General features: G+C 38.6%; 1 protein-coding gene across 2 annotated transcripts in view; it reads right to left on the bottom strand.

Annotated features, from left to right (window-relative positions):
* LOC126253560 (uncharacterized) overlaps positions 1 to 2,274 on the bottom strand; it is a 107,599-nt gene extending 105,325 nt beyond the window's left edge. Inside the window, exon 1 of one of the 2 annotated variants that reach the window (XM_049954970.1) lies at positions 2,230 to 2,274. The gene's annotated coding sequence lies outside the window, so the exon portion shown is untranslated. Of the gene's footprint in view, positions 1 to 2,204 lie in introns of both variants that reach the window. The other variant, XM_049954969.1, reaches the window with a different exon arrangement.
* Positions 2,275 to 22,857: the final 20,583 nt, after the last annotated feature.

Here is a 22,857-nt window from a genome sequence, read left to right as displayed (position 1 = left end):
TTCTATGTTCAAGCCATTCAGACGCCAAGTGCCACAAAGCAACCACTTCCAACACAGGAGGAGATGCACCAGCCCGGATCAATCTGCCTGTCAGATTTATGAGGGGGACTGGTATACTGGAAAAAAGGATTTGTGTTTTAGGCAGTTTTCCACATCCACAGTGGTAAATAATGTGTTGGTTTCCAAATCCTCTAAGTTACGTTGCATGCAAACACTTTGAAAAATACTGCCAAATTGCACTAGGTGCATTCAGAAGAGGCAGTATGTGGATTCGTCCTGGGGCTGAAGGGGAAGCTGGCAGTAGCTTTAAAATAGCTTTGGAAGTCACGACACCACTGAATAATAACCTGTATAGCGGTATGGCTTTCTCTCTGCTTCATTGGAGAAGTGCCAAACTGGCCGTCACCTCGCACTGGCTGGATAAAGGGCACCAGAATGAATGAACATATATGTTCACTGTTTGTCTGTTAAACGTTACCAGTAACTGACTAAATAAGAAATGGAATACATAGTTGTGGCAGCAGCTATTAACAGAAACCTTGTGGCTAAGTATCTTCTTGAATAATTTAAAATAGTTGTGGAAACTCACACAGTTTATGAATAAGTAAGTCATACATGGAGACTACATCTATTACAGAAAACAGAAATGAGGACAGGCAATTAAAGTACATGGATATTGATTACCATACAATTTTATATTGAATGAAGGGCTGCAGGATGTTCAGTTTATCAGCTCCAAGCAACAAGTAAAAAGAGTTTTGAATGTACAATTCAATAGACTATCTCAAGATTTGGATAATGAAATTGGGGTCGGCCTATTTGATGCATTGACTGTTTGTGGTTGTAATCTATCACTATGTAGCCTCTGTGTCATTTTTGAAACTTTGAGTCAAGTTATTAAACCGAAAAGGGGGGGGGGAGAGAGAGTGAATAAAGTTTATAGGGTACAAATTAAGAATTATATTGTGCCTAATTTTGTCTTTCCTATGAAATACGTTTTTTTTTTCTCTGGCATTGGTTGTTATTCTGTGTTCTGTCCGAAACAGTAGTCGTTATGTAACTGCAATTGCTAATAACTTGCTCTTACTTGTCAAACTGCGTCTTCCTGGTTCTTAACTAAGAAATATTCATACACATTTTTAGTTGTAACAACTGCGACTATTCTCCAGTCTGCTTCTTACAATGCGATCAAGAAGGCAAGTTAGACTCAACACAGCTTGCACAAAACAAAAGTATTTAAACATACGTTCCACCTACGCCCCATCCACAAATTATACGCAACGAAATATGTTGTACTTTATTATCAGCATTGTTGATAGTTGGGCATGCTGTTTCTTTTTAAATGATTAACAGCGAATAACGACCCTCGGTCGTAAACTATTTTCACCTTTTCAAATAATGTAAATATGGTACTTCTATGTAATTTCGTCTACGACATAAGCAAAATCATATTGGGAAACTGAAGCACACTCTATAACTAAATTAGAACAGTGAAATTCTGCATACAAAACCGTGGAAGGTAGTAGGCGTTGCACTTATTGACAAGGTGTTCTCAGAAATACGCCAACACATATGCATTGTGTAAATAACATAAATGATAATACTAGACTGCAATACCTACGACTCCATTAATACAAAGTTTATGACTGCAAGGTTATTTTCCGAGTATTCAAATCTCCCGCGCGCTTTGTGTTGGGCATGTACCAATCATTACAATGTTGTTTGGTGTAAATGTTTGCGTTGTGCTTTTGTTTAAAATAAAGTGAGCGGAGGTTTCCGAAGACGCTCAAGATGATTTGAAGCTTACGCGGATAAATGCAAGGTACTATCATCCGTCGAATAATCTGCATTATTTGTATACGAATTCAGGATACATGAAAAGTGTATAATTTTCTTCTGAATTATGAACTGTGCCTACACAATTAGCTATGTGACCATTATATGCGGATTAATAAATTGTCAATATAATTATTGTCGTTTTAATTCCAAAGGGATCTTGTGTTCGTGAAATTGGCTAAATCCTTTGTGCGCCAAATTTAATGAACCTTTTTTCCCCATTTGCGTCAATAACTGCTATGAATTCATTAGAAAAGCGTATTTCATTTCGAATGCACCGTGGATGAACAACAATTAAAAAGACCCCGAAGCGTCTGTGTGGAGAAGCACAGTCGATAAATACTTTACAGCTAACCGCTAAAAACTACCTGTGGGTGTTAGAAGCCGACGTACCACTTAAACAGCGGAAAAGTGTAGCCTATATAGTACTCCATGGTGTCCAATTGGATAACAGGCTAAAAATGGAGTCAACACAGAGACTAGTAAAGCGGCTCCTCAGATATTTTTTAGATTTGGAAGAATCCTTTATTATGTTTATTCGAAGAAGAACATACCAGTAAATGCAGATACAGCAAGAGCGAGCAGCTATAATATTAATTAAAACAAGACGTTTAATGCGAAAAATGTAGGACTTCTTACTTACTTAAAAGTAGAGAAGAGCTAATAGTAAAACCAAGTTGAAGATGAAAAACTCCGGTAGTTTTTAGAAACTGAGAACGATGTGAAAACAATAGTATTACCAATGAAAACACACAAAGCAACATTTGTGTAATATTCTACAATATTATAGAATATTGCAGTAGTGCTGTGTGTGTTTTCGTTCATTAAGCATAAAATATTCTACCAAGAACGGATGGAACAGCCAGTCAATGAAAACAATAGTGTTAGACTTCCCCAGCCCAAAATATAAAACTGCTCTGTTTGTAAACATACAATGAAGTTCAGAAAACTATTCATTATTTAAATAGCACAAAATTTCTTGATATTTGGCATTTTGGTGATTTTAAACGTGTATGTTGTACTTTTATTCATCAATACATTTTCTTTGTGTTTGGAGTTAACATACTTTACAGTAAGGTTTAATCCTCAGATATTTGTGTTAAAAACAATACCTGGAAGTTGTCTACTTTCCCTACGCCCAGTCTTCTTTAAAGTGTAGCATCAAATTTTGGGGGAAACATCAGTGTAGTTTAAAGCTCCCTTGTGTGTGAACAAGAATTAAAAAAAAGAAAAAAAATTCTTTGTTAAGAAAAAGATAGTGTGTAATGCACTGTACATAACGATTATCCTCATTCCATATATTGTAGACTTTATATTAATTATGAAGGAGGTGTTTATAACACCAAGCTGCCTCCACAGAATAGCTAGCATCAACATACACACTAAGGTTGGTTTGAAATTGCATTACATGAATCATTATGAGATTAAGACTTCAAACTTTTAACTGTGGATCAGTTGTATGTATCACTGGCTATCATCTGAGCTGTATCTGCTAAGGTTCAGTTTGGACCCTGGACCAGTACATATGCTTGTGTCACCAGCAAACATTACAGTTTTTGAATGCTTTTAAAGTCACTTGAAGAACATTTACATGGCTAAGAAACAAGAGTTGACCATAGTTCTGTGCCTGAGAGACAGTCTGAGTGACTCTCAACTTTGTGTTTTGAATTATTCCATCCGTGCAAGAGTTATTCCATTGTCTCCATAATACTGTAGTTTGCTACATAGAATAGTGTGCTGAAATTGAAAGGTATTTCATGTATTAAACTGTAAAATATGTAACTCTGCTGGGCACACTTTCAGTGAGATGTCTGAATGTCTGTGGAGGGGTGGCTGCACATTCTTTCTCAAGATATGAAACTAAAGAAGGTAGTGATGTACACTTTGATTTGGAGCAAAGAACATTCTAGCCTCTCCCAGAGGTGTTCCAGTAGGTTCAGGCCAGGACTCTGGACAGGCCAGTCCTTATTAAGAATATTACTGCACACAAATCACTTCCTCACAGTTGCTGCTCTAAGACATTGTGCCTTGTCATGGTGATACAAACGATCACTGTTCTTTTCTGTATACAGTACACAGTGCTGTAAAATGTGTTCATATCTTCCTGCAATTAGCATTTTATTAAATGCTATAAGGGGACCACACCCTAACCATGAAAACACCCCCTTACCAAAACACCACCTCTTCTGTACTTCACTGTTGGCTCTGCACATGAAGGCAGGTAATGACCTACCGGCATTCACAAATCAAATTTTTAGTTTTCAGTCTTCCATGATGCAGTGGCATCATTTACGCCATGCTAAGCATTGTTTATTTGACTACAGAAATGTGGGGCTTATAAGGAGCTGCTCAACCATCAAACCCCAATCTTTTAAACTCCCTTTGCACAGTCATTGTGCTAGCTGGACTGCTTGCAGCACTGTGTAATTCACGAGTGAATTCCCTCTGCTGATTTTGTGCAGTTTTTTGACAACCACCTTCCACAATGCTTGACAGTCCCCATCTGTCAATATATGTGGCCTGCCTGGTCTTGGTTAAGTTGTGGTCATACCTTCACTTTTCCACTTCACAGTCACATAACCAACAGCTGATCAGGGCAGGTTTAGAAAGGTTGAAGTTTTCCTGATGGATGTTGTACTCAGGTGACATCCAGTGATTAGTCCACACTCAAAGTCACTGAGCTCCCTTGATTGACTCATTCTTTTGTTATCGTGTCTCTGCTGACATCGTAATACTCTGACTTCCTTTATACTAAAAAGTCTGCCTCTTGTGACATCTAGGGATCAGAGCCATATTAGTTAGGGGTCTGTAAATACTTTTTATCAGATAGTGCAGGGTTTTCCAAACTGTGTTCTGTGGAACACTGGTGTTCTGCAGAAAGTGAATAAGTGCTCTGCTAAAAACTGTGAATAACATGGCAGTATTTTTTCAACATTTTAATAGTACTAATACTAAATATTTTTAAAAATTTATTGTGATTTCTGTGTTATTAGTTATGATTTAAAATTGAAGTAGGCCTAGTCATTGAATAAAACAAAAGATTTTTTTTAAAAACATTTTCGGTTGAATGAATTGTACATGATGTGACTACATTCAAAAATTTTAGAAACAGAATTGTTGTGAAGATCATGTTGTCATTTAATTGAGTTTAACAAAATTGACTGACATCAGCACCACGTCTGTATCAGGCTGAAAATTTTTTCCATGATGAATGCAAGACACAAAAGTAATTTTCTGCAGACTTTGTCTAGGGCACACAGTAGTTATATGCATTCCGTTGTAAAAGTTTTTAAGTTACTGACATAAACGGCAAAGAATATGAAGTTTGAAAATTGAAGTTTTATCACATTATATTCAGTACTGCTACATATTACTTCATTATCTAGATTCAAGAATTGAAACTACTTCAACAGTGTTACAAGTAATGGTTTCATTGTAAACTGGTGTCTATTTTATACCAAATTTTAAATTCTTAGAAACTTTGGAACTGAGTGAGACAGTTTTTGTGCACCCTTACACAAAACAACTACATGAGTCAGCTAAAACTAGCTAGTTAAAACAGTGTCTTTGTAGTTTGATGCAATGTTCCTTAGGACATGCGTCATGTCTGAAGTTACAAACACAGCTGATGATTGTAGGTGTATTAAATGATGGAATGTATGTGCAAATTGCGAATACAGTATCATAACAGCTACACAATTTACTGGAAACATATGATCATTTGTGCCAGACAGGCCTCGAACCCAGATTTCCTGCTTGTTGCGAGCAGTTGCCTAACCACTTTGGCTATCCAAACATACTTCCAAAACTTACCCGTATCTCCATATAATTAGCAATAAATAAACCAGCAGCTGTATTTTCATCTCTGATTTATTCCAGACACAACTGCTTTTGGCATTCCAGCATGGCTTCACCAGGCTCTCTACGGCGAAAAACTGGCTGAGCTTATATTGCCAGACAAACTATCAATGCAAAAGCAAACCAGTATTTGCACATGACAGGACCAAGCCACTTAGAAGGTAAACAACATATCCAAAGGCAAAAGTAGGTCTTCCGTCATTGGGTGTGCTGTTTACTTTCTAACAAGGGAAACTCCCCATTGCAACCCCCTCAGATTTAGTGGTAAGATGGCCCACCAGATAGCCTGACATAAACTGAACCCAGATCAAGCATGAAAACTGGAAGAAGGTGTACTGAACTGTGGGGGAAAAAAATAAAAATAAATAAATAAGTAAATCAATGAAAAATAGCAACAGTGAACGATCAAAGCTCAAGATGTGCAACATTGAGCAATTTGAGTAGCCACAGTGTTGTGGTTATGTGTTGGTCGAAAGGGGGAGATCTATGTTCAGATCTCCCTCATGCCCCATCTTTTTTCCTCCTCCTTGTCTTCTGTCATGATTTTACTTCTTTGTGACTTATAACTGCCTACAATGACACAATCAACACTGCACTTTTTAAGAGAGTTCATTTTTTTCATCTGCTTCCCATTGAACCTGTTTAGATGAGCTGAATTTGTACACGGACAAGTATGATCCCCTAAGAGCAGTACCTGGGAAATTGCAACTGCACAGTGATCTTTTGATGATGGCCATTTGAAAATATTAGCAGAACCAAGAGATGTCATAAAGGAGATGGGTATATCTTGCAGCTCATGAGAGACACTTATTGCCTGTCCCATCCACCACTGATTGTCATAACACAAGAAATGTAGTGGCTTACTACCAAGTCTGCTAAGGGATACTGTGGTCTCTGCAGTTTCATGCTGGAGATTAAATCTTGTTGCAAGATGTTTACAGAGACCTCCTACCCCATCATGTGCACTTTTTCCATTACCTATTGCTGAAAATACCCATTTTTTGCCTTAATTCTTATACTACAGTGTTGACCAAGCTCATAAAGCTGAAAGTGGTTTTTCAAATGAGATGCTGAACCATCAGTCACATACACATTTAGGAAATGCTTGGCTTCTAGGTGCTATGTCATCAGTTATCATGCTGACAGCACTGTCTTGAATGAGATCATCACTGACAACAGCAAAACTGTGTGAGCAACACATGTGAATATTAATACCTGTGATGTGTGCCAATGGTAACTTTAAATTTCATTCTGCAAAGCAACAAACCAGTTCTCAGCAAAGTCGAAATGAAAAACTAATGAGTCAGTATTCTGTGATGTGGCTGACTTTACTTCTGCTGTGGCCTGTCTCTGAATCCTCCGAATATGATGGTGAGCTATTCCTTTCATGACCCAGTGCTGAACCTCTGTAACAAACTTCTCCGCTTCTCTTACTGATCTTCTCACATATCTTTTTACTTTTTCACCATTTTCACTAACAGAGATGACAGCCAGGTTAGGACTTTGCCTGCTGCAGTCTTCGACATCATTTAGGTAATATTTCAGAGCAACAGTAATTGTATGTGTATCATCTTGCAACAGATGCCCACAGCAAGAATCTGGACATGCACAAATACCTTTTTCGTTCTTTATTTTATGTGCATTTGAAATCAAATAATTGAGGAAGTGGGTACGTATTTTTGTATTTGCTGCTTAGAGTAGCTACCTGGTATTCTACCTACTTAGTATAAATGGCTGCTGAGATAGCAGTATTTAGGTTTTGAAACCACACTTCACATTTTGTGCACATATCAGTATCTTCAGGTTCTGCACCAAGTGCATCTACATTATACACTTCACAAAGTTTTGAAGATGTTGCTTGTGTAAAACTTGTTTCAATTTCTTCCACTTTTCTTTTTACGTACTGTTTTCTTCTTGTGCTTCTTACCTTTCCTGGGTGTTTAAGAGGGGATATAATTGAGGCTACAGCTGAAATGCTAACATTCAGTGCATCAAAACCATCACACCCAGGAATATAAACAGCTGCACTCTCTTCTTCAGTTTCACATTCGCTTGATGGTGATTGTTCAGGTAGGTTGTCCCTAAATTTCTTCTCGTAGTGAGTGTAGCAATTCCTGCACAATGGATGTGATGCTAACACCTTTATTTAGCGACCAAGATGTTTCTGCAATCCCTCTGACAGCTTTCCAACAAATGTGAAGTGTTTTGCACTTTTCTTAAACACACCTTCTTGTGTCTTTTTTATTATAGTCCACACACCTTACTCTTTCACTTTTTCTTCACTGACAATGTATCGAACAAAGAAGTTCAAACCACACACAAAACTTGATGCAGAATGGGTTATGTGCAAATTCTCCCTCGTTTGTTATATACAGAAGAACACAGGATAGTCTTGCCTACATGCATATTGTACACTAGAAATTCAGTGATGTGAAATATGCAAAATTTTGAAAATTTTTTAACACTTTACACAGAAAAATATTGCCCACTGTGTTTGCACTGACTATTAACATATTAACAAAAAAATATTTTGAGTAATTCTCAAAAGCTTTTGAATAGGGGTTTTCGAGTAAATAATTCATAAAAATAACTTTTTACGTTTTTAGTAATAAATATTTTTATAATAGAGATAGCTGGAGCAGAGAAGATACTTTTAATGATTACCTCACTAGTATCTGGTAATATGACAGAAAAGATAGCGTTCTGTGACTTTACAAATTAGAAAAATCTTTGTAATTGGATAAATTAACTTAAATTATGTATTTCCGTCGTAAATTTGTAAGTTAAAGGAGGCTCATAAGTGTGCAGGTTTCAACTAAATTTCGTACACTAAGAAGGAGCTTTAAAGCAAAACATCTGCCAGACCTCCAGTGCTTCTGACTTATTAGTTATATTTTTTTCTCTACTTTTTAAAGAGTTATTTACAAAATATACATTTTTCAAAGGGCTGTACCATTTACAAAAATTAAGGTAAAGCGAAAATACTTTATTTCTTAACACTTATGGTGTAGAGGTCTAATATACAGGATGTTACAAAAAGGTACGGCCAAACTTTCAGGAAACATTCCTCACACACAAATAAAGAAAAGATGTTATGTGGACATGTGTCCGGAAATGCTTAATTTCCATGTTAGAGCTCATTTTAGTTTCGTCAGTATGTACTGTACTTCCTCGATTCACCGCCAGTTGGCCCAGTTGAAGGAAGGTAATGTTGACTTCGGTGCTTGTGTTGACATGCGACTCATTGCTCTACAGTACTAGCATCAAGCACATCAGTACGTAGCATCAACAGGTTAGTGTTAATCATGAATGTGGTTTTGCAGTCAGTGCAATGTTTACAAATGCGGAGTTGGCAGATGCCCATTTGATGTATGGATTAGCACGGGGCAATAGCCATGGCACGGTACGTTTGTATCGAGACAGATTTCCAGAACGAAGGTGTCCCAACAGGAAGACGTTCAAAGCAATTGATCGGCATCTTAGGGAGCACAGAACATTCCAGCCTATGACTCGTGACTGGGGAAGACCTAGAACGACACCTGCAACGGACGAGGCAATTTTTCGTGCAGTTGACAATAACCCTAATGTCAGCGTCAGAGAAGTTGCTGCTGTACAAGGTAACGTTGACCACGTTACTGTATGGAGAGTGCTATGGGAGAACCAGTCGTTTCCGTACCATGTACAGCATGTGCAGGCACTATCAGCAGCTGATTGGCCTCCACGGGTACACTTCTGCGAATGGTTCATCCAACAATGTGTCAATCCTCATTTCAGTGCAAATGTTCTCTTGACGGATGAGGCTTCATTCCACGTGATCAAATAGAAAATTTTCACAATCAACATGTGTGGGCTGACGAGAATCCGCACGCAATTGTGCAATCACGTCATCAACACAGATTTTCTGTGAACGTTTGGGCAGGCATTGTTGGTGGTGTCTTGATTGGGCTCCATGTTCTTCCACCTACGCTCAATGGAGCACGTTATCATGATTTCATACGGGATACTCTACCTGTGCTACTAGAACATGTGCCTTTACAAGTACGACACAACAAGTGGGTCATGCACGATGGAGCTCCTGCACATTTCAGTAGAAGTGTCCGTACGCTTCTCAACAACAGATTCGGTGACTGATGGATTGGTAGAGGCGGACCAATTCCATGGCCTCCACGCTCTCCTGACCTCAACCCTCTTGACTTTCATTTATGGGGGATTTGAAAGCTCTTGTCTACGCAACCCCGGTACCAAATGTAGAGACTCTTCATGCTCGTATTGTGGATGGCTGTGATACAATATGCCATTCTCCAGGGCTGCATCAGCGCATCAGGGATTCCATGCGACGGAGGGTGGATGCATGTATCCTCGCTAACGGAGAACATTTTGAACATTTCCTGTAACAAAGTGTTTGAAGTCACGCTGGTACGTTCTGTTGCTGTGTGTTTCCATTCCATGATTAATGTGATTTGAAGAGAAGTAATAAAATGAGCTCTAACATGGAAAGTAAGCATTTCCGGACACATGTCCACACAACATATTTTCTTTCTTTGTGTGTGAGGAATGTTTCCTGAAAGTTTGGCTGTACCTTTTTTAACACCCTGTATATTTTTTCCAGACAAATTCATGACCATGAGTTAATATGGCCTGTATGATTTGAGATGAAATCACCCACCAGAATTTTGGTATGATATTATGTTTATAGGTGTACTCGAGAGTGCTTAATAGAGTACTCACTTTAAATATCAGCATGGTGGAAACCATGTTCTTTTTAGAATTATCGAGGCTGTGGCATCCATCCGGAGAAAGTAAATTCTTTATACTAACTGACAGGGAAGGTACAGAAGTCACCAAAAATGACATGTTAATTCTTGAAGAACCTTAATACCACCTCGTGTTCTTCATTTGAAAGTAACAGATACAGCTCTCACCACGAGAATATTTCCTTAATCACATCTTACATAGTGTGATACTTTGACTCACACTTGTAGTCGTAGTACGCTTTTACAGTTATAACAATTAACAGAAGCTAGCAAAAAGATTTAAATTTCAGAATGAGGTTTAGGCTGTGACAAGGGTGCTGGAAGCAACTAATGGTGGAGAAGGTGCTCACCTCCTTCAACTTGAGAAAAACAAATGGCCTCTACTATGAAGTCTGAATGCTCTGCATTTCATTGTTCAGCCTATGTAATGTGTGTAAATGCTCCCAAGCATCTTAATTGGCCACTTACTTCCATATCCCACAGTTCTTATTCACAATAAGCACTATGATGATGAAAATGCCAGTTGAACAAGAGTGTCCTCAGAGATTTAGAATGTATATACACAAAACTGTATAAACATACAGCATCTGTAGCAACAAAAAGAGATATATACACAGTCAGGACATAGATTTTAAATTCTTACACCACTATTAGAACCATGATCAGAAAAAACAAGCAAAAAAATACATTTTCAGTTCAAACCCTTCTCGCAGCAGATGATGGCAGGCTTTGCCACAGCTTTTGTCATCATGTTTGACAGCATTTGATCTGAAGATACGTGCTCCACAGTGTCTTAGGCTGCCTCTATTTTTTTCTCTTATGAAGTGGCATCTTGTGTCTGTATATTAGGTTCACCTCATGTAGCCAACAGAGTCAGATAAGTCGATTGCTGCTTTGTTGTCACATAATAGTTTGATAGGCTTCTTCTTGGAGTTTGGAGGTATTTAATTGCCTAATCTCTGAAGCCACAGAGCCTCCTGACATGCTGAGGTCAGGGCCATATATTCTGTCTCAGTTGTGGATAAGACTACAGTTGGCTGTTTCTTTCTCTGCCAGGATATTACTGCTCCTTGAGATTTAAACATACACCCAGTTGACTTTCTGTCTTCAGAATCTCTAGCCTAGTCTGCATCACAGTAATCTGTTATTCAGCAGTCCTCTGCTTTAGAAAATAATAGCCTCATATCATTGGTGTCTTTCAGGTATCCAAAGATTCTTTTGACTGCTTGCATGCTTGGATTGTTACAAAAACAACTGACAATTCCTATTGATTAAGCTAGGTCTGGCCTTGGTCCTAACCGAGCCAACATTAAACTTCTAGTTAATGCAGAAAAGGGAAGATGGAAAAAATGGCACATAATGACAAGGAAAATGCCGGAATTATGGCAGAAGCATTTAGTAAACTTTTGAATTGTGAAGAACCCCAGGAACCTTTTTAGCAGTTAATACACACACACCCATCAAGACTCCACCTGATCTCATATATCCTCCAACAATCCAAGAGGTGGAAATGGCACTCAGAGAGATGAAAAATTATAAGGCATGTGGAGAAGACCAAGTTTTTGCAGAAATGTGGAAATATGCCAGTGATACAGTTCGAACATCCTTACACATAGCCCTAACAAAAATCTATAACAGAAAAGTTTCCCGAACATTGGACCACAGCCATAATCCACCCACTCCACAAAAAAGGAGATAAAAGCAACCCAGATAATTACAGAGGTATCTCTCTCTTAGACTGCACATACAAGATTTTCTCCAAAATCCTGTACAAGAGGATCAAAGAGCAACTAGAGGAAGAATTAGGTGAATGCCAAGGAGGCTTCAGACCTTGGAGAAGCTGTGCAGAACAGATCTTCACCTTAAAATTAGCCATAGCATATTACAAGAAATGAAATAAACCTCTTGTAATAACCTTCGTGGACTTTAAAAATGCATATAACTGTGTCCATAGACCTTCAATGTTAAAAATCTTAAGAAATTTTGGGCTTCATACAAAATTAATCAAATTGATAGAACTCGCCTTTAACAACACTGTATCAAAAGTCAAGTTCAGGAGGGAACTCTCTGAGCCATTCATTATAAAAACAGGTTTAAGACAAGGAGATTGCTTGACACCCGTGCTGTTCATCTGTGCTTTAGAATACATAATGAGGGAATGGTACAAGACTAACCCAAATAACATCCAAATTGGAAGACCCAAAGACTACATAAGTTTAAATTGTCTAGGATTTGCTGATGACCTTGCTCCAACAGTATTCAGGAAACCAAACAACAAGTTATCTCTCTACAGGAAATAGCACAGAAAATTGGTCTTGGAATATCCTTTGAAAAAACATGTTAACTGACCCACCACTCATAAACAAAATTGCCATAGGAAACCAAGAAATCAAAATTGTAGATAAATTTAAATATCTGGGAGAAATCATAACATATAACCTCAATGAAAAGCCAACATGGCATAACAGAATAAACAAATTGACTAGAGCACAATATATCACCAAGAACACCTACAACAAAAAGTGCCTGTCAATAGCAACAAAATTAAAACACTACAAAACAGCCACTCAACCAGAAATAACATATCCAAGTGAAACCATCTTCAAAACAACTAACACTGCACAAATAGACAAAATACTCAAAACAGAGAGAAGAATCATCAGAATGTGCATCAACAAATCGTACCAGAAAGATGGACACTGGAGAGTAGCCACAAATGAAACAGTCTACAAGGAAATAGAACCAGTAATGAGTAGAATCAGGAAGAAATGCATTTCATTTTTCGGACATCTAATCAGAACACCAGAGAACAGGATCATCAGGAGAATAATAGAAAAATTGTGGAATAGTAAGTGTAACATTAAGTGGATTACAGAAATCAACGAAGATATGGATGAGCTACAGATTACATTGGAAGACATAAGAAACAAATCTGACAAAATCAGGAAACTCACAGACAAACAAACCAGACTGCAAACGAGAATCAACAAACAGACAATAGGAAGGGTGATTTCCGATGAAGAAAGAAGGATGAGACTCGAGAGAATGAAAAAGTACTGGGCTGACAGGAAACTGAAAAATTCTTTGTATAAAGTTGGCAAGAGTGGTCCATGGGAGGCCATAAAATGTAAATAATAAATAAAAATAATAAACTTCTAGTTGCTTCACAATAGGGTGTGTTCTTCATAGCTTCTTGCTCCTGTCCTGTTTTTGGACTCATGTCATGAGTGAGCAATTGATTACTCCAGTAATTTAGATATTGGGTTACACTCTTTCATATTAAATCTGTTGAGAATCTGCTCCACATAGTGTGTCTATTCTATCCACAGGTAACCTTTGCAGTTCCTACTAATTCAGGTACCTAAGCAATTTGTAACTTCACCAAGATCTTTCAGCATAAATTTTTCTCTTAAACTGTTTTGAATACTTCTTTCTGTTTTGAATTGTTACTGAAAATTAACATACCATCCAAATGAACAGCAACTATTGAACTGATTTTTGTAATAGACACGAAGGTCAGCTGTTGATTTTTTGAACTTTAAATTCAACAATGAACTGTCTGATTACAAGTTCCTGCAGTGACCACCTGCCTTAATCCATATACTGCCTTTTTTTAGTCTTTTGATACCAGCATCTTTCACCGTCTTTGTAACAGGGTCTACTTCTGGAATTTTCTTGTAAGTCACCCTGTAAGAAAGCTGTGACAACATCTAGATGATCAGTGTTAAGATCATGTTTAGCAGCCATAGCAAATAAATATCTTAATGAATTATGTCTTACAGTTAGTTTGTGTGTTTCATTGTAATCCAAGCCTTGCTACTGAGCACAACCTTTTATTACTAGCCGTACTTCATAGTGTACAATGTGACCTTTCAAATCTTTCTTTGTTTGACACACCCATTTCGCAGTTACTGGTTTCTCACTGAAGGTGAAACAGCAAACTCACTTGTGTGGTCCTCTTTGTGGGTCAGTAACTCTTCTTGTATTGCTTTCAGCCAGTTTTCAGCAGTGTCTGACATCATTGCTTCTTCCAATGACAAAGGACCAGTATCGGATGACTATTTAGACTGATAAGTTACAAAGTCATGTAGCTTCTTTGCATCAGAATTTTGGATGACTTTCGTATTGACTCAAGTTGCTGCGGTTGCTTATTATCATTATTTGTATTATCCTGGCTGGGTTCCTCATTGCAGCTAGGTTTCTTTGAACTACTACTTGATGTGGTAGTCTCAGGTTTGGGTTCAAATCTTTCGATTTCAATCTTTTCATTTTGTTTTTCTGTCAGTCGGAGAAACACTCGATTTAGTTCCTGCGACTCAGTTGCTTCTTTGTACTATTTAGAAGTACCTTTGTCAAAAATAATGTCCTTCATTTTTATGATTTTATGGCAGTTTGGTTAAAAAAGCCTGTATGCTCTGATTATTCACAGTATCCTAACAAGATACATTCAATACAATTTTGGCCCATTTTCATTGATTGGTTTTCGGAACGTGAACACAGCCTTGCTTCAAAATATTCTGTGGTGTTGAAGATCCAGTTTCTTGTTTGTCCAAGCTTCTTTCGGTGTCATGCAGTTTAGTGCCTTAGGCTGCGTTCACAGTGGCACCAACAACGGTCGTCAGATACCATCGCCAGAGGTCGCCCGATAATATCGGCCAACCGCGTGGTCATAGTGCTTCCGATCTTCTTCATCAGATTTTGTTGGGGTCAAGGAGGGTAGTTTAGGTTATAATCCATTCTATGTACACTATGTGATCAAAAGTATCTGGACACCTGGTTGAAAATGACTTACAAGTTTGTGGTACCCTCCATCAGTAATGCTGGAATTTAGTATGGTGTTGGCCCACCCTTAGCCTTGATGACAGCTTCCACTCTTGCAGGCATACGTTCAGTCAGGTGCTGGAAGATTTCTTGGGGAATGGAAGCCCATTCGTCACGGAGTGCTGCACTGAGGAGAGGTATCGATGTCAGTTGATGAGGCCTGGCATGAAGTCGGCATTCCAACATATCCCAAAGGTTTTCTATAGGATTCTGGTCAGAACTCTGCGCAGGCCAGTCCATTACAGGGATGTTATTGTCGTGTAACCACTGCACCACAGGCCGTGCATTATGAACAAGTGCTTGTCGTATTGAAAAATGCCTGAATTGCTCTTCAAGAGTGGGAAGCAAGAAGGTGCTTAAAACATCATTGTAGGCCTCTGCTATGATAGTGTCATAAAAAAAACCTCCATGTAAATAACAACCACACCATAACACCACTGCCTCCGAATTTCATTGTTGGCACTACACATGCTGGCAGATGATGTTCACCGGGCATTCTCCATATCAACACCCTGCCATCGGATCGCCACATTGTGTACCATTATTCGTCACTCCACACAATGTTTTTCCATTGTTCATTTGTCCAGTGTTTACCCTCCTTACACAAAGTGAGGTGTCGTTTTTGCATTTACTGGCATGATGTGTGGCCTATGAGCAGCAGCTCGACCATGAAATCCAAGTTCTCTGACCTCCCACCTAACTGTCATAGTACTTGCAGTGGATTCCATTGCAGTTTGGAATTCCTGTGTGAAGGTCTGGATAGATGTCTGCCTATTACATATTATGATCTTCAGACGTATGACACAAGTGACACCCAATCACCTGACCACGTTCAAAGTCCGTGAGTTCTGCGAAGCACCCCATTCTGCTCTTTCACGATGTCTAATGACTACTGAGGTCACTGATATGGAGTACCTAACAGTAGGTGGCAGCACAATGCACCTAATATGAAAAAGTATGTTTTCGCCAGTGTCCGGGTACTTTTGATCATATAGTGTATGAAGTAGGTTAGATTTTAAGCTCTTAGGATGGAGTGGATACCACAATGCCACTGTGCTTAGAAACAACTGCTGCATAGAGGGTTCTGCTGTTAAAGAGACACTGGATGCCTGTGAATGAGCTTTCCTGCCTTGTAAAGAATGTGGTGAGAACTAGAAACTCTGTCCTCAATTATTGGAATAACCAGACAAGTTTTATGACTATGTCAAGATGATGGGTGAAACGTTCTGTTACATACTTGAAATAAGTCGTGGTGACTCTGAAAAGCGAGTTATAAGCATTCAGTTTCTCTGTATTTATTTAAATTTGTGCAGATGTACGTCAATTAACTTTCAATGAATGTCATTTAGCACACGAGTGAAAGACAAGCATAAAGCGTAACATAAGATACCCTGAAAACCTAAAGCACTTAAAAGTGGAAATCGGTACCATACACCACACTTGCAAATGACTTCATATTAACAGAATCGCTACCCCACTGGCATAAAGTGCCAGTAAGCAGTAATAATAATTTGTAGACTACTGATGTCAACCTACCACAGAAAAGATTCAATACAGTAGCAGTAAGCATTTGAAATACGCCATCCTTTTCACTTCAACAAATTAATTTTTGAGGTTATAACCTGTGCCTCAAATTTCCAATAAAGATTTTGCCTATTTGAGGTTTTGAATAAACCTGCGATTTAAGTCAATACATTCCTAACTATGTCCCCATTATCATATTTTCATCCTCAGGATGCCACAAACTCACTCTTTCTTGGGCTAATCTTACGTTTCCTACACTCCATATTTTGTGTGCGAGAACGTCGGTTGATTAGTAAGTAAACAAAATGATTTGAATTTCACCAATTGTCGTCCGAAGTCTGTATGTTCAGGAGATAAGGTTGGCTATGTGTGACTGCACATGTAGCTGTGTACTGATTTGAAAAGATTGGCCATCTCTGGCTGATGTCAGTCGTTGGTGGAATCCACTGATATTGGAGCAATTGTGATCGCAGCCTTTGTCGGAAATCTGTTAATTAAATAGACTGCAGCGGAGGCTGCTTCTGCCCTGAATTTATTTGACAAATTTGCTTCGAAGGACACACATTTCACTTTTTCTACTACTGTACAGTTATAATGCTCAGATTATCCTTTTTTTCTGGTGTATGTGGCGCTGTAGTCTGATGTTGGATCCCTACTTGTCTGTAAAAGTTTTATCAGTTTCTCTTTCACACTAGATTTATAAACTTTTGAATCAGCAGTGGACCTGATTTTGCTTCAAAAGTTAGATCATTTATTTGGTTGGTCTTGTCGATTACATACCATTTGTTAATGACGCACTAGCAACCACATTTTTGGATGTGTTGTGAATACGACAGCCTTGTTTGTTAAATAAAATGGAATGACCTTTTTCTACTATTTTACCAACAGATAGTAAATTTGTGCTTAGCTGAGGCACATACGGGATATCTCTACTTTAATTTTGTCTTTCTTGTTGCCCTTGAAAACATCTACAAATGCAGATCCTTTTCCTTTTACAGGTAAGTTATCATTCTTTGCTGTTACAACTCGCGAGCCTGTCACCATTTTACACTTATTTTCATCACATGGATATTTAGACATGTGCTCTGATGCACCTATGTCTGCATACCATTCTGTACAGCATCTTTCCAGGCAGTTACGTTTGAAAGGAACATCTGGTTTCTCACTGTCTTGGCCAAAGTTTTTGCATTGTTTTATGCTGATACTTGTTGCAGTTGTAGTGCCTTGCAACTTACTCGTCTTCTTGGTGACTCGAAGAACAGTATCGCTTGTCGATGGTTTATTACAGGTGTCGTTTATTTCTTGCAGTAATATATTTTTTATTGAGTCTCCTGAGTTTGGCAAGTTTGAATTTTCTTAAGTCACAGTCATACATTTATATTCGTCTGGTAATCATGCAAGTAGGAATACACTGAATCCATCCTTTTTCAATTTCAAAGCTCAAGCTATTTAATTTTTATTACGTGGAAATTATGTTTGACATGTATTCTTCAACTGATGAATGATTTTCTAGTCTGATTTGTCAGCAGTGTCTTTAGTAAACTTATTCGTCAGAAGGGGCCAGAGTCTTCATAGACTTCCTTTAGCTTGTCCCAGGCTTCCTTAGCTGTAGACATATCTTGCAAACGAACATATGTCAAAAGGATGAACGAAGAGTATAATTGTTGCTCTTGCTGAGCAGACATTATTTACAGCCATTATTGTGGAACTGACGCTATCCCATAATTGTTCATGTTCTAGATACTTTCGTGTAGCAAGCTGCCACATACTATAGTTCCCTCTTCCCATCAGTTACTCAATCGGAGGCAGTGAATTTGTGTATTTGCAGAACTCATTGTATTAGTATTACGTGGTTCCAAATTGCTGAGCGGTGCTGCTAATTTCCGCTATCCGATGATCTGGTATTCTTTTTAATATTATGATAGACTCGCCCATAGTCTGTTAGCAGAACAATTTTCTGGTGGTATCAACTGTGAGATTTATTGTACACATTAATACATTACAATGAAAACAATCAATTATTGACATTCTTTTTTAATATTACAATAGACTTGGCCCATAATCTGTTAGCAGAACAATTTTCTGGTGATATCAGCTGTAAGATTTATTGCACACATTAATACATTTAAACAACGAAAACAATCAATTATTGACAAAATTATTTAATTGGATGGATTACATAAAAGAAAAAGAAAAAAGAAACTACTCATCGAGTGGTGGCAGAACACACACATAAATTGGCAAGCTTTTGGAGCCAGTGACTCCTTCTTCAGGCAGAAATGTTGAAGGGGGAGGAAGAAGGCTGAAGGAAATGACTGGAGAGATCTAGGACAAGGGGAAGATTTCGGAAAAGTCACTGAGAACTGCGGGTCACGGAAGAACGAGATGAGAAGGAAAGACTGATTGATTGTTGGGGACTGCATTGGACAAGATTTAAAAACCTGAGAGCTTGAAGGTGGAAGACGGGTAATATGCAGACAGATTACTGCTTAAACATCATGCATGCATGCTAAGTGCATTGTACATAACAGAGGTGGAGGTGAGCGGTGAAAAATAGACGGGAAGGACACTGAAAATTGTAGAAACTAATGCAGTGCGAAGCAAAGAGTGGTTACAGTGAAGAAATTCTGAGATGGAAGAAATTAATGTAAATTAAGGCCAGGTGGTGGCGAGAACCAAGGAAATGTTGCAGTGCTAGTTCCCACCTGCGGAGTTCTGAGAAACTGGTGTCTGGGAAAGAATCCAGATGACATGCATCGTGAAACAGGTGCCAAGGTCACTAATGTCATATTGTAGAGCATGCTCTGCAACAGGATATTATGAGTTGCCAGTATAGACCCTCTGCCTATACCCGTTCATCCTAATTGATAATTTGATAGTAGTTGTGCCGATGTAGAAGGCCGAACAGTGTTTACATAATGGCTGGTATATGCAGCAGGTGGCTCTCCCTGTGACAGTATATGTTTTGGCAGTTACAGGACTGTTATACGTGGTGGTAGGAGGGAGCAAGCAAGTCTTGCAGAGAACACCATCACAGGGATAGGAGCCATAGGGTAGGGAAATGGGTGCAGGAGGAGCATAGGGTCTGACAAGAATATTGCAGAGATTGGGAGGGCGACGGAAAGCTGTTCTAGATGTGGTGGGCAGAATTTTAGACAGAATAGATCTCATTTCAGGGCATGATTTTAGGAAGTCATGGCCCTGTTGAAGTAGCTGATTAACACATTCCAGACTAGGATAATACAGAGTCACCAATGGCATGCCAATTACAATTCTCTGTTATGTGTGTGCTCTGCCACTGCTTGGTGAGTAGATTTTTTATCTGTCCAATTATATAACATTAAACACACACGAACTATAGTATTGTACAGTCCACAGCATCCTCAGCAATGCGAAAGATATATAAACAATGAAAGTACAGATTCTAAATTCTCGCAAGTAAAAACAATTTTAATCTACACTTGAAAACACTTTTCCTGTTGTTTCAGTCATTTTATTTCCAGTATCAGATTGTCAAAGAATTAAATAGCTGTGATTTTTCTTCCATGTTCACTAGCAGGAAATGAAAAGCATTCTTTTCCTTTCCTTCTTATATTGCATTGATACTTATTACTCTCAGATTGCAATATATTTTTCACAACAGATGTCACAAGTGAATAATTTGACCGTAAAGCTATGTTTAATATTCTCAGTTGTGTAGAAAAAGACTTCTGCAAAAACCATGTGTGCGAATGTTGCACATAATTAAAATTTCCTAATTTTGTGTGAAGAATATGAAGAATACTTTTTACACAAGTGAGCTGTAACTCCATAATATAAGGGGCAATCAAAAAGTTACCATTTCAGGACACTGCTGCAGTTTGCCTGCACCCTAGCATGACTCCAATGTGAGTATAAAGCACAGAATGTAGGCAAGGGATTAGTGTGGCATTCGTGTCTTTCTGACAATTGTGCAGTAAATGTGGACTGTGGCAAAATTACTACCAAATGCACCCAAACACAACCAACACACAGTTGTTATTTTCTTGGCCACCAAATGACAAACACCAGTAGACATCCAGCAGAGAATGAACAATGTGTATAGGGCAGGATGTCTGTCGTAAACCACCACTGTGAAGTAGTGCAACAAGTTCCATGATGGTCATGATTCAACATAGGCTGCCAGTTGATCTAGGAGAGATCAGAAGTTATGCTAACTCAACTGGGAGTCATTCAAGCACCTACCCAATAGTCCTGATCTTTCATCACTTGAAGGGTCAGTGATTCCTGTTGGACGAGGAAGCAGAGCGGACAGTTACAGACTTCTTCATGGAGCAGGACACGGTTTATTACCAATCAGGTATCTTCAGTCTTTTGTGTTGTTGTGATAATCCACTGAGTGCTCACAGTGATTTTGCCTGATTGGCGTATTTATTCTGAACTATATGACCTTCAAACAGAAACACTTGATCATCCTGTTTAGTATCCCATATGACTTCAATTAATGAATATATGCAAAATATGTTAAATTACTGATTTATATGTCCAAAAAGTTGTCAATAATTCTTATTCTAAAAGTAGCTGAGCCTTTACGATTTAGCAAGTTTGCTAAATGGTATTTCCAGTTTTCATCAGTATACAGCGCCCAAAATCTTAGGGCTTCCTACCATGTACTAAATAGTTTATTAGGATAGGTTGTGTATTTTGACAGTACAAAACTGGATGAGTTGTGGTTTTTCAATATTTGAAGCAGAAATTTTCTTGTGGACTGGGACAAGAAAGTAATGATTGACAAATCACATAAAAGGTAAGAGCTGACCTGGAGAAGACAATACCGGTATTTGTGTTTAATCCACAACTCGAGGTCACGTATAGCCAGCTGAAGGGCCAACCGACAAGGGTAACAACAAACAGCCGCGTAGTAGCATTGCAAAAAGCTACCGGCTGTCCTGGATGTCCTTTCAGCAACTTTACTATAGGTGTTCCTAAGCCATGAAGACTTAATCAGCATGTCAGAAAATCACCATAAGTACTCGAGTCTACCTCTTTGTGGACTTCTATCTGCTTCTCCCCCAAACTCATAAGATCAACTCAGTCTCGTGTAATGTGGACACACAGCAGGAGTGCAGCAAAATTATGAGAAATGCAATCTTCCATTCTACATCTCATTACGTACAGGGGTTGGACAAAAATATGGAAACACTATGAGAAATGCATGCTTTAACATAAATACAGATGCTAGTCAAGCCTGCAGCTTGTGCTGTCGTTTTTGACCAAGAACTGCATCTGTCTAGTGACCTCATTACATTGCAACTTTCAGTTGTGTTCAGAACAGTGTTGTGCATAGTTGTGAATGCATTATGACGGAGCCAAGTGAAGTCGAACGTGGGCAAATTGTTAGTGCTCATATGGTGAGTGCTTCTGGAACAAAGGTAGCTGAAATGCTTAATCTTCAAGAGGCTCTGTATAGAAGATAAACTGCATACGAGGGGATACCCAAAAAAGACCAAAAAAGAACTGGAATAACATTGCCATGGGTGGAGCTTGTGTAGTACTCATTCCTGCTACTAGACTTGTATAGCGCAACTCATTGCCGTTCAGTGCTGCCTGTATTGTCAACTTGGCTTGTTCTGTTCATTTGCAGTGACTCTGTTTTTGCTTGGACTGTTTTGTTCTTATTTTGTTTTTTATAATGGCAAGTTCAAATGAACAAAGTGCAGATGTGGAATTTTGTTTTCTACCTGATAAAAAAGCCGCTGAAACTGTTTTGATGTTGAAAATAGCTTGTCAAGGTGACACTATGGGAAAAACTCAAGTGTACGAGTGGTTTGCTCGATTTAAAAATAGCTACATGTTGATTAATGACAAATGACGTTCTGGATGTCCATCAACTTCCCGAATTGACGACCATCGACAGACAGTTGATTAACTGTCAGAGATTATTGGGTTACCTTGGAGTTCGGTTCAGCAGATTTGCAGCAGACAGGAGACTGGTTCTTCCACCATGACAGTGCACTTGCACACACAGCTATCTCTGTTAGTTTTTGGCTAAAAATGGCATGGTTCCACTGCCCCATGCACCTTA

This window comes from Schistocerca nitens, chromosome 4 (assembly GCF_023898315.1).
Source record: "Schistocerca nitens isolate TAMUIC-IGC-003100 chromosome 4, iqSchNite1.1, whole genome shotgun sequence".
In the NCBI taxonomy this organism is placed as follows: domain Eukaryota; kingdom Metazoa; phylum Arthropoda; class Insecta; order Orthoptera; family Acrididae; genus Schistocerca; species Schistocerca nitens.
Note: the sequence above shows the minus strand (reverse complement) of the source record. Positions and strands in the feature narration are given on the sequence as shown.